Raw genomic sequence first — 11202 nt, 5'->3', positions numbered from 1 at the left:
TCACTTTGTTTATTGTGACACAGCCAAAACAAATGCATTCAATTCCCTGTTTATCCATTTGCATGATCTGTATGAGAGGAATACCAGCAGTGTCAATATGACATCCACATATAACACGTATATATAAAATGATTGGACAGCTGCCTTGCATTTTGGGCAACTTGTCCATCATATTCACTGGCAGCAGTCAAGTTGAGGACAGTGTCACTGAATGTCCAAGAAAGTATTCATATAATACAAGTAGAACGACAGCTTTAAGTCTCACTGTTTTGCAGCCAGTGTTTTTGTATGAGCTAATTCGCCATTTTAATTGTAAGATGTAATACTTAAAGACATACCATCCCAGACCTAACCTGACATTTTATTCTTCAGCACCCCTTCCTCGTCTCATACCGTCAGAGGGTTCTAGTCAGTAGAACCGACACGGATGTAGCTCATTTTCTCCTGAAGTGGCGCAGAAAGCGTGGCGCCCGCGGGGCGTCGTTCCACCGCGGGTGACAGCGCGGATTCCGCGCGTTTACAGCGATGACAAGCGTACAAAGACCGACAAAAAAAACCTTTTAGTTCGGAGGGCGGGACATTCAGGTGGGCCGATCTTCGGACAGCGCAGCGTACTCACCGAGACTGCCGGCAAAAGCGTCCATTTCGGGAGGATATTCCTGCGAGGGCGACGAGTGGCGGGGGATTAATAGCACGACGTCTCGGCCGCTGTGGGAACAGCTCGGCAGGCGTCGGCAGAACAACGCAGGAGCAGCGCGTCGCCGTCGCCGCAGTCCTCGCGCCCTCCGTCAGGGGGAGGAGTCGGTGGGAGGAGCTACCGGGGTTAGGCAGGGTTCAGGCCACGCCCCGTTGGCCTCCGACAATATGGCGCTGGACTAGTGGAAGAGGTTCGCCTTCAGAACTACGAGTTGGTGTGTACTGCAGCAGAATATTTCTCCAAATAGGGCAGTGGTGGCCTAGCGGTAAGGAAGCGGACCCGTAAGCAGAAGGTTGTGGGTTCGAATCTCGAGTCGCCACTGAGGTTTCTCGATACGGTGATGGTTAAATGCAGAGGACACGTTTCGTTTTGCTTCACAATCACTTCACTATCAGTAGCACAATACGTTTCCTTTACTGTTTAGCACGACACAAGGCTGCTTTTACATGTCGTAAAATCCAACAAAACAACAAATTACTATTACTACTAACAACTACTACAAACAATTCTGTGCCTTTGAAACTTTTATAACTTCTTACACACCTGTGTATTCACAACTACAATTGATTTTACTGCGTTGTTTTGTCACATACAATTAAAAATGGTAATAAATGATGGCATAAGATGACAGTCACACAGAATGTATATAGAAATGTGTGCTTTCCTTCCATTGTACCAAATATATTTAAATTCAGATAGAACTGGTGTCTAATGGACGTGAAATATATTTGTGGAAGGTGTAAAGATGTGCTGAGAAAGTATACAAGACAAATATACATTACGTTAATGGATCTGTATAACATGTAAAAAAAATAATAACAGGAGATTTATTCCAACCTGTTGTTGCACTTGAAGAAAAGGTGTTCAGCGCCCCCCACTGCAGCAGAAAATTGTACATTTACGCCCTGTAGCCAATTTATTCCCAATTCAAAGTAAACAGACAGAGTAAATGGCAGGAATCTTTATTTCAGTGTGCAATTATAAGTGGTATAGAATAAGTGTCCATAAAAACACAAATCATTGTGTATGTTTCATAATTGTCCGAAGTTTGTGTTTTTTCAGATTTTTTCCAGGTCAGCCTTCATTGGTGAATTCCTACTTTCATTCTCAGAAACAAATCACTACAGATGGTTCAACTGGTTTCACTTTTAATGGTCTAATTCAAGAGGTGTTGCAGCCGACGGCCTGAAGGTGGCGGCACTGCGCTTTCAGAGGGCGCCTACTTCCTACACCACCTCGCAGAAAGAAGGAGTACGACGTCACAGCGTTCTCAACTCGTTACAGAAAACAGACATCGCTAATTTAATCGAGTACGTAAAGTTTCGGTGAGTTATCTTCTCATAAAACACGTTTCTCAACGAAACGGATGGATTCCTATACCGCTCTGCAGGCAGTGGAAATGTAAGTTGTTTGCTTCGACATTGTTTGCTTCATGACAGTTATTTAGTTATATTTTACACCCATATAACTAGAGAATGAAATGCGAGAAAAAAGGTACATGTCTCCGGAGTGTTGGGGACGATGGCGCAGTATGGTGAGGATGTTGATCAGGTGGTTCATTCATCAACCGCGATGTTTGGCACACACAGGAAGTCGTGTCGGCGTTTTTCCAGACAAAATAAAGTCCTTTATGACGACATAAGGGGACAAATAATAATTATTTTTATGTAGCTTTTAAATTTCCAGCTTGTGGGAGTAATGAAAGATAGTCTTATCTTACAGATATACCTCATTTGATCACTTGAATGTTAAGGATTTTGCTCATAATTATTGTAAAATAAATATCCATATCTATCCATTATGACAGCTTAGCCTGTAGGGTTTTGTTGCACAAAACACAATCTCCCCAAGAGCCGTTAAATCCTTAAAGATCATTTGTGACAGACAAGTCAGCTTTTCAAAAAGCTTCTAAATATAAGATTATTTTAAATACTCATACCCATTTCAATCGAAGTTGAAGTTGTGTTTTTGTCATTAATGCAGTGGAACACAGAGCAGAATTCCTCTTATCTGTCCCTGCATCAAATACAACAAATGTCAGTAAAATATGACAGCATAGAGGGTTAGCAATTATTTTTGTTTAGGCACTGCTAGCCTATTCTGATACCTGATAACTACTCAGTTCACTCAAACGTGCAGTTCCAGATGCCTCCTGCTCAAAAGGTTAACCAGACTGAAGTAATAATGAGTGTAGTATCTATATTAACATTAATCTCTCTCTTCTTTCCATTATGATCGTTTGAGTTAATAAATTAGAAATCTAAAGCGTGCTTTATGCAGTCTGCCAAGTTTCTGCTGATGCTCTGTATTCTCAAAAAATAGCTTTGTAACTCTCCTTTGCAAACCTTTTTTATTTTATTTCAATTAATTCCCAGCAACCTTATAAGAGCATAAGATATACTGTGACAAATCATCAACGTATAAATGTTTATATGGTTAAAATGTTTTTTTTTATTAACAGTAGATGACAAAGCAGCTGTAAGGAGACAAACATGAAACCAAAGAGAAGATGTACCAGTGTGACGAGAGATGTATTCTTCTAAAACATTCTGGAGAGAAGCCCTTCCAGTGTACACAATGTGGTGTGACTTTTTCACGAGTGGCAAACCTTAAAACTCACCAGAGAATCCATACTGGAGAGAAGCCCTTCCAGTGTGCACAGTGTGGAGTGAGTTTTTCACGAGCATCAAACCTTAAAACTCACCAGAATCCATACTGGAGAGAAGCCCTACCAGTGTACACTGTGTGGGAAGAGTTTTTCACGAAGAACGGCCCTTAAAACGCACCAGAGAATCCATAGTGGAGAGAAGCCACACGTCTGTTCCCACTGTGGCAAGAATTTTAGAAGTACTTTAGAATGTAAAAGACACAAACTCCTACATAATGCAGAGAAGCCCCACCAATGTGTACAATGTGGGAGGGTTTTTTCACAAGTAACAAACCTTAATACACACCAGAGGATACACACTGGACAGAAGCCTTATGTCTGTTCCTGCTGTGGAAAGAGTTTCAGAAGTTCATTAGGTTGTAAAAGACATGAACTCGTGCACTCTGGAAAGAAGCCCTACCAGTGTGCACAGTGTGGGGTTAGGTTTTCACGAGTGGCAAACCTTAAATCACACCAGAGAATCCATACTGGAGAGAAGCCCTACCAGTGTACACAGTGTGGCATGAGTTTTTCACGAGCATCAAACCTTAAAACACACCAGGACACATACCGGAGAGAAGCCCTACCGCTGTTCACTTTGTGGGAGGGGTTTTTCACGAGCAGCATACCTTGAAACACACCAGAGAAGCCACAGTGGAGAGAAGCCCTACCAGTTTACACAGTCTGAGAGGTGTTTTCCGCAAGCAGCAACCCTTACTTCACACCAGAGAATCCGTTCTGGTGAGAAGCCGTATGTCTGTTCCTACTGCGGAAAGACTTTTAGAAGCGCTTTAGGATGTAAAAGACATGAACTTGTACATACTGGAGGGAAGCCCTATCAGTGTGCTCAGTGTGGGAGGAGCTTTCACGAGCATCGCACCTTGAAACACACACTGGAGAGAAGCCCTACGTCTGCATGATTTGCTATGAAACTTTTACAACAACATCGGGACTCCAACTTCATGAGAGGGTACCTACTGGAGAGAAGCATTTGTCTGTTTCCACTAAGGGATTTTCATAATTTGTCAGTTTTTCTTGGTTTGTGTACAGAGATTTCACATTTTTGTCATGTTTCCTATTTTATTTTCACTGACACAATTTCACCAGTTGTACAAAATATAATTAAATTATATAGTCATCTAACACACTTTTGTGATCAATTTTTTTAGTTTGATCTAACTCTGTGCCTGAAATTCACACTGAATCCACTCTTGTGTTGGCATCATGATTATCCATATATATTATATATATTTTTTAATTCAATCCAAATTCAAACACAAAACAAAGTGAATGTTTGTTACAGATTACAAATAAGATTGGATTAGGCTATCTCTTTCCCTTTCAACAATCCATTTTCAAGATTCTGTCCAATCCATTATCCATAGACTAGATTACTTACAAAATTTTATATGTAATGGGACATTTACCACATGAAGTACCATTAAAATATGAACGATAAGATATCACCAAAAACCCATATAATAAGAGCCTGTGAACTGTACAGAATTTTACAGATTTCGAGCTCATTAGGTTGACGTCTACACCCCATGAAGGTAAACCCCATGCATGCTTTTGGATTGTTTTAACATTGTTTTTATTGAGCTGCAGCACAATAGTTTAATCACATATAAACCCATTCTATGCATTCATGTACTTCTCACTCACCAAACTTATGTGAAACCAGCCTATTGTAAAATGTTTGATCCTCATGAGCCTAGTGTGCAGGAATTAGACTTGATTATACGGTGTTTGTGGGTTTTGGGGTTGTTCTTTTCATTATATTATTGATAAATTCTTTACCCTGGACTCTATTGAGATTTGGGGAAGCAGACCCGTAATCAGAAGGTTGTGGGTTCAAATCCCGAGCCACCAAGGTGCCTCTGAGCAAAGCACTGTCCCCACACACTACTCCTCAGGCACCTTTCATGGCTGCCTGTGTGCTGTGCTGCTTGTGTCATCAAAATGACAATCTTTCAAGGAAAGAAATCTATTTTGCTTCTCTCTGTACTGACTCACCACCAGGATATATTAGTACCCTCCCTTACACTTCTCCAGATTCAAGTAGTCAATGGAGACTAACCCAAATGGGTGTGAGGTAGCTATATTCACTAGTGGAGCTCAGGTTGGTTTATTGGTCCGTTCACCAAAAATATTTCACTGTGTACTTTCATATATATATTTTTTTTAAATAAATGAAATCACACAAAGTTAGAGCAAAATATAATAATTTGATGTTTTGTTTTTTTCTTTGCTGAAATAATTTGCATTAAAATGTCAGTTACATTCGTACGGATCTCATTGTTTTGCTGAGACAGCGCGTGGTGTAAATGTCCATTATTGCTGGGAGTTGTGTGCCTGTGATCCTCTGGGCTGTTTTCACCACCCTCTGCAGAGCTTTCTTGTCCTGAGCAGTACAACTGCCGTACCAGGACGCAATACTGCCCATGAGGATAGACTCCACAGCGCACCTGTAGAAGCTGGTGAGGACAGAGGTGGATACCCCAGCCTTCTTTAGGCATCTGAGGAAGTGGAGTCATTGGTGGGCTTTTTTGGTGACCGCTGCTGTGTGTTCTGAGGACTTGAGGTCGTCACTGAGGGTGACCCCAAGGAGCCTGAAGCTGCTGTGGAGCCCTCTCCACAGCACCTCCTCCGATGTAGATAGGAAGATGAGCTGTATCCTGCCTCCTTAAATCCAAAACCATGTCCTTGGTTTTGCTGACGTTGAGAGAGAGGTTGTTCTCCTGACACCACTCTGCCAAGAGTCTCACCTCCTCTCTGTAGGCCGTCTCATCATTGTTGCTGATCAGGCCTACAACAGTGGTATCATCAGCAAACTTGATGATGGTGTTGGAGCTGTGTCTGGACACACAGTCGTATGTGAACAGGGAGTACAGCATTGGGCTCAGAACACTTCCCTGCGGCGTTCCAGTGTTGCGATCTGTTGGTGAGAAAGTCCAGAACCCAGTTGCACAGAGTAGAACTGAGTCCCAGCGCCCGCAGCTTCTGGATCAGCTTGGAGGGGATAACTGTGTTGAATGCAGAGCTGAAATCTACAAACAACAGTCTGGCGTAGCAGTTCTTGTTGTCCAGGTGAGCCAGGGTGGTGTGGATGGTCTGTGAAATGGCATCATCAGTGGATCTATTGAGGCGGTATGCAAATTGAAGTGGGTCTAGATTGGTAGGAATGGAGCTCAAAATGTTCACCAGGGTTCAACACCAGGCCATTTACTAATGCTGAGTAAACCTTTTTTGTTTCTATTAAAAATCCCTCATGCCAGTCTTATCATATTTAAATTAACTTTAAATGATTAATCAGAATGAAGAGACTCATCACAGTTGACACTTTCACACTTAGACTCTCTGTGAAGACGAAGGAAAAACCCTCTGAGGGGAAAAGTTGGTAGAATCAAGTCAGAGAAGGACAATCTCCTGTGACAACGTCTTTAGTTCATATGACCTTGGACTGCATCTACTGGAAAGAAAGTGGTACATGGTTGGAACTGTAAGGAGAAACAAGCCTGAGCTTCCACCTGCACTGGAAACAGAGCAGGCTCAGTTCTCATCCAAGTTTGTCTTCACCGAGACCCATGATCTGCTGTCTTTATTTCTTTTATATTTTACAACATTCTCAGCATATCTCCTTTATTCGGTGGTCTGAGATCAAGCCGGCCTGGAAGTACAACAGGAGGAGGCCGTTCATTAAGGAGCTTGGGTGACAACTGGTGACACCTCACATCATGCCATGTGTGGGCAGCATTAAGTTACATTTCTGTAGTGACCTCACAATTTGAACTATTTCTATTTGTTCTGTGATTTATTTTCATAAATTTGGACTTTGGTTTTTTTCCAACACACCAACCACCGCCAGAATGGTTATGAGAAGCAGACCTCCAATAGAGCTCAGCCGTTGTGAAGAGAGAGAGAGTCATCAGAGAAGAGGAATTCATCAGCGAGGAGAAGATTCCTGATCCAGCAGCAGAGATGTCCAGCGTCCGCTGCTACACACAGTGCAAAACTGAAAAGTTTTCACTGACCTGGACCATCACAAAGTTCAGCTTTGCCGAAGCTGTTGTGAGGAGCAGCTCCATCACCAATGCCAGTGAAGAGTTGAAATGGTAGGTGTGGCATCCATGAAAGATCTCAGTGCTGGACTGCTGCTCGAGACTCTGCTGCTTTTGCTCTGAATGGCGGCATCTTTCTTACACTGCATTTCTTTTATCTCTGTCTTCTCAGGTCCCCAGGGCAGGATGGTCATTCTCAACAGCGATGGAAAAGAGGCCATATCCAGAGGTGAGTCCATCTTGAGATACAAAACAGTGTAACTGTGTGTGTGTGTGTGTGTTCTGTCACTTTCTGGACTCACCGGCCTATTTGTGTGCTTTTGTTATACAGAGATTAAAGTCCACACCACGAGGGACGGGAATGTCCTTGGATTTGCCACCTTTGCCAGATGGGAAATAATTTGAGTAAAACTGTTTTTAAAAGTAATTTACCATTTAAGTAATTTAATTAGTAAGTTGTGCTTTGTTGAGCTTTGGTTTTGCTGCTCTCAAGGTTTCTTTTTGTCTTTGGGTTTAAAATATTAAAATAAAAATATATACTAAATCAATAAAGTAATGTTTGCACAATATATATGAATGTTTTCACAATGTTTATACATTAGCATAAAAAAGGCTAAAAATTAATGTCTTTGAGAAAATGAAAGTCACTACATAAAACCGCATACTCCTGTACATAAATTCATAATCATTTTAGAAATTGTAACATCACAATAGCTTTGTCATTGTAACAAGTATAATGACATTAGGTGCAGTCCCTGAGCCAGAGAGAAATCTTAAATCCTGTGTATAGAAAAAGCTTAAAAAGAAGAGCTATCTTAAAAAGAAGACATACACTAATATAATACAAAATGTAATATCGAATATGATTAAAATATACAATTCTAATTTAAGGGTGAGATTATTGCACTTATTGCAAACTATATTGAAACTTATTGCACATGAAAAAGGAATTGAGTTGGAAGTGGAAAGATGGATTAAATGTCTTTAAGTGCCCTGATGGCAACAGGGTAGAAGCTGTTGTTTAGTCTGTTGGTCCTGGTTTTAATGCTCCTGTATCTCTTGCCTGATGGCAGCAGTTGGAACAGGTCATGATCGGGATGTGAGGAGTCTCTTATGATATTTTGGGCAGCAAGATCTGTGCAGTTTGTTCAGAGACGGTAGAGAACAGCCGATGATTTCCTGGGCAGTCTTCACAATCCACTGCCCTCACTGCCAGACTCTGCAACAACTTCATCCTACAGCCCATCAGACACATGAACACTCAGGAACTTTCCACTCTGGTCCGACACACACTCCACCTCTGTTAAATTGAGTAATTATCTGTCTGTAATAATATGTATTAATTCACCGTTCGACTTTTGCACAGCAATATTTGAACTATTTTACTTTGCACATTTATTACTCATTTCACTGGTTAAGTCTTTCTCATTGTTGTCTACATGTTTTAGTTAAATGCTACTATGACGCACACAAAAGTTTGGTCATAAATAGATGCATGTGTTTGAGTATCTTGTAGTTTATCCCACATCTTGGAACACACTCAGGGAAGAGCTCAGTTTTACCACCAGGGGGAGCTATCACTGGAGGGGGCATTGGTGTTTTCTCTGTTAACTACAGGTTAGTATAATGCACCACTATTTCTAAATACACCCATTGGGTATAATAGAGAAATTACTCATAGGAGCGGTCGGAAAAAGCTACGTGGTTAGGAGTTAGTAAAAACACACCGCAGGAGTGGGAGACACACGTAGTTCAGTGAAATGGTGGTCATGCCATTTGCGTTTCTTTGTTCATGTTACTACTGCCAGGTAGATTGAGTGTATTATTTATGTGTATGTGTACATATGTTTAAGACCACTGATGTGCTGTGGGATGGGAAAATACTGGAAAGGTTCTGTTCAAGGTGCTTCAGAAAGTATTATTGCATTCATATTGAGTTAAAACTGTTTTGTATTATTATGAAATTGTTGTTGATGGTTGTATTTTGAAAGATGAGTGGTGTTGATTCTGTAAAGGGGTATAGCAGATTGAATAATGTAATATTTGAGTAATATATATTTCTGTTGAAATATTTGACTGAGATGAACCTGTGAGTGGACTGAAAACGTAATTTAGGAAGTGGGTATATTACAGGGGATTGAAGAAATGTTTGTAATATGTGGAACTGAAATGTTTGTAAAGTTGAGTGTAAAATTAATTTTCTTCAGATAAAGAAATGCCTGTTAAATACAGAAACCACAGACAACCCACAAAAAATTACACTTTGGGAATTTGTAAGTTTTTGTGCAAGAATACCAGCTGATCTACATGCTCTGGTTTGAGAGTGGATCTTTTAGCAGTGACCACATCTCCTGCAGTGGAGAAAATGCGCTCTGCAGAGACGCTTGTTTCAACGGCGTGGCACGTTTTTTTTTTTTTTTTTGGTCAGCAGATGCTCTTTGCTACTGTCTGCAGTACAAATAATTTACCTTTGTATAATTTATAGTGACAACCTCTCGGTGTGATCTTAAAATTGTTTTTCATACGCTCATTAGGTTGCAAATAGGGCTGCAATTAACAAATATTTTAATAATCGATTAATCTGTTAAATTTTTTTTTATTAATTGTAGAATTGGATAAAAAAACAAAAAACAAGAAAAGCATTAATTTCCAACCCTTTATTCAAAAACAGAACCAAAATCGTTAGAAAGTGCACAAACATGTTGCTCCTTGAGCTGTTATAATAATAATAAAATAAAATAAAAATTGACTAACACAAAAAACATACACATGTATGCTTTACATCTGCCAAATATAGACTTTTTTTTTTTTTTTAAATAAAGTGCCACCTGAGCTGCCAGAACAATAAATAATTTATAAAAAATAAAGAACAATACAAATCAGAAAATTTAACAGGATTTGTTTGAATGTCAGAACTTGTTCTCTACACTACACGGCAGATGCACACACTCACAGACTTTAAGTCTTTTAATGCAAAGTAACTATAGCACCCCTGCTTTACTACTGTTATTAACGAGCTAACGCTAACTTGTCATGCCTGGATGACAGGTAAACATTTACGGGTAAACATTTCCTATATTAATATTTTTTGTGTATGTCTGATATAGGGCTGCAACAATGAATCGATTGAATCGATAAAAATCGATTACTAAAAGAGTTGGCAACGAATTTCCTAATCGATTCGTTATGTCGCGCGACGCGGAGACGTTTGATTATTAAAAAAAAAATTATTTGAGCGCGGAGTGGAGTGAACACACAGATGTGTGTTCTCGCGCACAGATGCTAGCAGAGTTTGGCACCTTATAGACAGCGCGGAGCAAAAATAAAAAAAATAATTAGCGGAGGTAGACAAATCTGCGCAAAAATATGCAAAAGCGACATGGCACGGCACGGGAGTACCACGGCAATGATCCAGCACCTGAAACGCTAACATGTTGGAGTGTTTGAGGAGGAAGAAGGGAGTCCAGCAGCAGGGTAATTCGCTACAGAATCCTACTTTTGTTCCGTTTTGAAGTGAGGAACGTAATGTCCCTGGTGCTTGTGTTTAAATCGCCGCGGAGGAGAACTAGACGGGGACTTACAGCGCCACCTACAGGTGTGGAGGGGGGATGAAACAGCGTTCGGACTGTTCTCTGCGTCTCCGCGTGGATGACGCATGGACGACGCGTGGACGACGGAGTAGCCTAGTGGGTAACACACTTGCCTATTGTGTCCCTGAGCAAGACACTTAACCCTAAGTTGCTCCAGGGGGACTGTCCCTGTAACTACTGATTGTAAGTCGCTCTGGATAAGGGCGT

General features: G+C 40.8%; 1 long non-coding RNA gene across 1 annotated transcript; it reads left to right on the top strand.

The window, feature by feature from the left end:
• The first annotated feature begins 421 nt into the window (after positions 1-421).
• LOC114774597 (uncharacterized) lies at positions 422-3236 on the top strand. The gene is made up of 3 exons (XR_003744831.1): positions 422-911; positions 1760-2098; positions 3159-3236. It is a non-coding gene; the product is annotated as an uncharacterized LOC114774597 (long non-coding RNA).
• Positions 3237-11202: the final 7966 nt, after the last annotated feature.

The sequence above is a fragment of the Denticeps clupeoides genome, unplaced genomic scaffold (genome assembly GCF_900700375.1).
Source record: "Denticeps clupeoides unplaced genomic scaffold, fDenClu1.1, whole genome shotgun sequence".
Taxonomy (NCBI): Eukaryota; Metazoa; Chordata; class Actinopteri; order Clupeiformes; family Denticipitidae; genus Denticeps; species Denticeps clupeoides.
This window is presented reverse-complemented; position numbering and strand designations above follow the sequence as displayed.